This window comes from Oncorhynchus masou, chromosome 32, assembly GCF_036934945.1.
Source record: "Oncorhynchus masou masou isolate Uvic2021 chromosome 32, UVic_Omas_1.1, whole genome shotgun sequence".
In the NCBI taxonomy this organism is placed as follows: Eukaryota; Metazoa; Chordata; class Actinopteri; order Salmoniformes; family Salmonidae; genus Oncorhynchus; species Oncorhynchus masou.
In genome coordinates, this window is record NC_088243.1 from 83888742 (window position 1) to 83893741 (window position 5000).

Consider the following 5000-nt stretch of genomic DNA (forward strand, 5'->3'; position numbering starts at 1 on the left):
ATTGGTAGGCTGGGTGTATTGGTATGCTGGGTGGATTGGTATGCTGGGTGTATTGGTAGGCTGGGTGTATTGGTATGCTGGGTGTATTGGTAGGCTGGGTGTATTGGTATGCTGGGTGTATTGGTATGCTGGGTGGATTGGTATGCTGGGTGTATTGGTAGGCTGGGTGGATTGGTAGGCTGGGTGTATTGGTATGCTGGGTGTATTGGTATGCTGGGTGGATTGGTATGCTGGGTGTACTGGTATGCTGGGTGTATTGGTAGGCTGGGTGTATTGGTATGCTGGGTGTATTGGTATGCTGGGTGGATTGGTATGCTGGGTGGATTGGTATGCTGGGTGTATTGGTAGGCTGGGTGGATTGGTAGGCTGGGTGTATTGGTATGCTGGGTGTATTGGTATGCTGGGTGGATTGGTATGCTGGGTGTATTGGTATGCTGGGTGTATTGGTAGGCTGGGTGTATTGGTATGCTGGGTGTATTGGTATGCTGGGTGTATTGGTATGCTGGGTGGATTGGTATGCTGGGTGTATTGGTAGGCTGGGTGTATTGGTATGCTGGGTGTATTGGTATGCTGGGTGTATTGGTATGCTGGGTGTATTGGTATGCTGGGTGTATTGGTAGGCTGGGTGTATTGGTATGCTGGGTGTATTGGTATGCTGGGTGTATTGGTAGGCTGGGTGTATTGGTATGCTGGGTGTATTGGTATGCTGGGTGTATTGGTATGCTGGGTGGATTGGTATGCTGGGTGTATTGGTAGGCTGGGTGTATTGGTATGCTGGGTGTATTGGTATGCTGGGTGGATTGGTATGCTGGGTGTATTGGTAGGCTGGGTGTATTGGTAGGCTGGGTGTATTGGTATGCTGGGTGTATTGGTATGCTGGGTGGATTGGTATGCTGGGTGTATTGGTATGGCTGGGTGTATTGGTAGGGTGTATTGGTATGCTGGGTGTATTGGTATGCTGGGTGTATTGGTATTGGTATGCTGGGTGTATTGGTATGCTGGGTGTATTGGTAGGCTGGGTGTATTGGTAGGCTGGGTGTATTGGTATGCTGGGTGTATTGGTATGCTGGGTATTGGTATTGGTATGGTATGCTGGGTGTATTGGTAGGCTGGGTGTATTGGTATGCTGGGTGTATTGGTATGCTGGGTGGATTGGTATGCTGGGTGTATTGGTAGGCTGGGTGTATTGGTATGCTGGGTGTATTGGTAGGCTGGGTGTATTGGTAGGCTGGGTGTATTGGTATGCTGGGTGTATTGGTATGCTGGGTGTATTGGTGGGTGTATTGGTATGCTGGGTGTATTGGTAGGCTGGGTGTATTGGTATGCTGGGTGTATTGGTAGGCTGGGTGTATTGGTATGCTGGGTGTATTGGTATGCTGGGTGTATTGGTATGCTGGGTGGATTGGTATGCTGGGTGTATTGGTAGGCTGGGTGTATTGGTATTGGTGGATTGGTATGCTGGGTGTATTGGTATGCTGGGTGTATTGGTATGCTGGGTGGATTGGTATGGTGTATTGGTATGCTGGGTGTATTGGTATGCTGGGTGGATTGGTATGCTGGGTGTATTGGTATGCTGGGTGGATTGGTATGCTGGGTGTACTGGTATGCTGGGTGTATTGGTATGCTGGGTGGATTGGTATGCTGGGTGTATTGGTAGGCTGGGTGGATTGGTAGGCTGGGTGTATTGGTATGCTGGGTGTATTGGTATGCTGGGTGGATTGGTATGCTGAGTGTATTGGTATGCTGGGTGTATTGGTAGGCTGGGTGTATTGGTATGCTGGGTGTATTGGTATGCTGGGTGGATTGGTATGCTGGGTGGATTGGTAGGCTGGGTGTATTGGTATGCTGGGTGTATTGGTATGCTGGGTGTATTGGTAGGCTGGGTGTATTGGTATGCTGGGTGTATTGGTAGGCTGGGTGTATTGGTATGCTGGGTGTATTGGTATGCTGGGTGGATTGGTATGCTGGGTGTATTGGTAGGCTGGGTGTATTGGTATGCTGGGTGGATTGGGTATTGGTATGCTGGGTGTATTGGTAGGCTGGGTGTATTGGTATGCTGGGTGGATTGGTATGCTGGGTGTATTGGTAGGCTGGGTGTATTGGTATGCTGGGTGTATTGGTAGGCTGGGTGTATTGGTATGCTGGGTGTATTGGTATGCTGGGTGTATTGGTAGGCTGGGTGTATTGGTATGCTGGGTGTATTGGTAGGCTGGGTGTATTGGTATGCTGGGTGGATTGGTATGCTGGGTGTATTGGTAGGCTGGGTGTATTGGTATGCTGGGTGTATTGGTATGCTGGGTGTATTGGTAGGCTGGGTGTATTGGTATGCTGGGTGTATTGGTAGGCTGGGTGTATTGGTATGCTGGGTGTATTGGTATGCTGGGTGTATTGGTATGCTGGGTGTATTGGTATGCTGGGTGTATTGGTATGCTGGGTGTATTGGTATGCTGGGTGTATTGGTATGCTGGGTGTATTGGTAGGCTGGGTGTATTGGTATGCTGGGTGTATTGGTATGCTGGGTGTATTGGTAGGCTGGGTGTATTGGTATGCTGGGTGTATTGGTAGGCTGGGTGTATTGGTATGCTGGGTGGATTGGTATGCTGGGTGTATTGGTATGCTGGGTGTATTGGTATGCTGGGTGTATTGGTAGGCTGGGTGTATTGGTATGCTGGGTGTATTGGTATGCTGGGTGGATTGGTATGCTGGGTGGATGGGTGGGTATGCTGGGTGTATTGGTATGCTGGGTGGATTGGTATGCTGGGTGGATTGGTATGCTGGGTGTTGGTATGCTGGGTGTATTGGTATGCTGGGTGGATTGGTATGCTGGGTGGATTGGTATGCTGGGTGTATTGGTATGCTGGGTGTATTGGTAGGCTGGGTGTATTGGTATGCTGGGTGTATTGGTATGCTGGGTGTATTGGTATGCTGGGTGTATTGGTATGCTGGGTGGATTGGTATGCTGGGTGTATTGGTATGCTGGGTGTATTGGTATGCTGGGTGTATTGGTATGCTGGGTGTATTGGTATGCTGGGTGTATTGGTATGCTGGGTGTATTGGTAGGCTGGGTGTATTGGTATGCTGGGTGTATTGGTATGCTGGGTGTATTGGTATGCTGGGTGTATTGGTATGCTGGGTGTATTGGTATTGCTGGGTGTATTGGTATGCTGGGTGTATTGGTATGCTGGGTGTATTGGTATGGGTGGCTGGGTGTATTGGTATGCTGGGTGTATTGGTATGCTGGGTGTATTGGTATGCTGGGTGTATTGGTATGCTGGGTGTATTGGTATGGGTGTATTGGGGGTGTATTGGTATGCTGGGTGTATTGGTATGCTGGGTGTATTGGTATGCTGGGTGTATTGGTATGCTGGGTGTATTGGTATGCTGGGTGTATTGGTATGCTGGGTGTATTGGTATGCTGGGTGTATTGGTATGCTGGGTGTATTGGTATGCTGGGTGTATTGGTATGCTGGGTGTATTGGTATGCTGGGTGTATTGGTATGCTGGGTGTATTGGTATGCTGGGTGTATTGGTATGCTGGGTGTATTGGTATGCTGGGTGTATTGGTATGCTGGGTGTATTGGTATGCTGGGTGTATTGGTATGCTGGGTGTATTGGTAGGGGTGTATTGGTATGCTGGGTGTATTGGTATGCTGGGTGTATTGGTATGCTGGGTGTATTGGTATGCTGGGTGTATTGGTAGGCTGGGTGTATTGGTATGCTGGGTGTATTGGTATGCTGGGTGTATTGGTAGGCTGGGTGTATTGGTATGCTGGGTGTATTGGTATGCTGGGTGTATTGGTATGCTGGGTGTATTGGTATGCTGGGTGTATTGGTATGCTGGGTGTATTGGTAGGCTGGGTGTATTGGTATGCTGGGTGTATTGGTATGCTGGGTGTATTGGTATGCTGGGTGTATTGGTAGGCTGGGTGGATTGGTAGGCTGGGTATTGGTATGCTGGGTGTATTGGTATGCTGGGTGTATTGGTATGCTGGGTGTATTGGTATGCTGGGTGTATTGGTAGGCTGGGTGGATTGGTAGGCTGGGTGTATTGGTATGCTGGGTGTATTGGTATGCTGGGTGGATTGGTATGCTGGGTGTATTGGTAGGCTGGGTGGATTGGTATGCTGGGTGTATTGGTATGCTGGGTGTATTGGTAGGCTGGGTGTATTGGTATGCTGGGTGTATTGGTATGCTGGGTGTATTGGTATGCTGGGTGGATTGGTAGGCTGCTGGTATGCTGGGTGTATTGGTATGCTGGGTGTATTGGTATGCTGGGTGTATTGGTATGCTGGGTGTATTGGTATGCTGGGTGTATTGGTATGCTGGGTGTATTGGTAGGCTGGGTGTATTGGTATGCTGGGTGTATTGGTATGCTGGGTGTATTGGTATGCTGGGTGTATTGGTATGCTGGGTGTATTGGTATGCTGGGTGTTTGGTAGGCTGGGTGTATTGGTATGCTGGGTGGATTGGTATGCTGGGTGTATTGGTAGGCTGGGTGTATTGGTATGCTGGGTGGATTGGTATGCTGGGTGTATTGGTAGGCTGGGTGTATTGGTATGCTGGGTGTATTGGTAGGCTGGGTGTATTGGTATGCTGGGTGTATTGGTATGCTGGGTGTATTGGTAGGCTGGGTGTATTGGTATTGGTATGCTGGGTGTATTGGTAGGCTGGGTGTATTGGTATGCTGGGTGGATTGGTATGCTGGGTGTATTGGTAGGCTGGGTGTATTGGTATGCTGGGTGTATTGGTAGGCTGGGTGTATTGGTAGGCTGGGTGTATTGGTATGCTGGGTGTATTGGTAGGCTGGGTGTATTGGTATGCTGGGTGTATTGGTATGCTGGGTGGATTGGTATGCTGGGTGTATTGGTAGGCTGGGTGGATTGGTAGGCTGGGTGTATTGGTATGCTGGGTGTATTGGTATGCTGGGTGGATTGGTATGCTGGGTGTACTGGTATGCTGGGTGTATTGGTAGGCTGGGTGTATTGGTATGCTGGGTGTAT

The 5000-nt window shown here is 49.4% G+C and overlaps 1 protein-coding gene across 3 annotated transcripts in view; it reads right to left on the reverse strand.

Moving 5' to 3' along the window:
• Window positions 1-5000, reverse strand: part of LOC135526714 (glutamate receptor 3) — a 292678-nt gene that overhangs the window by 61670 nt on the left and 226008 nt on the right. The window lies entirely within an intron of this gene.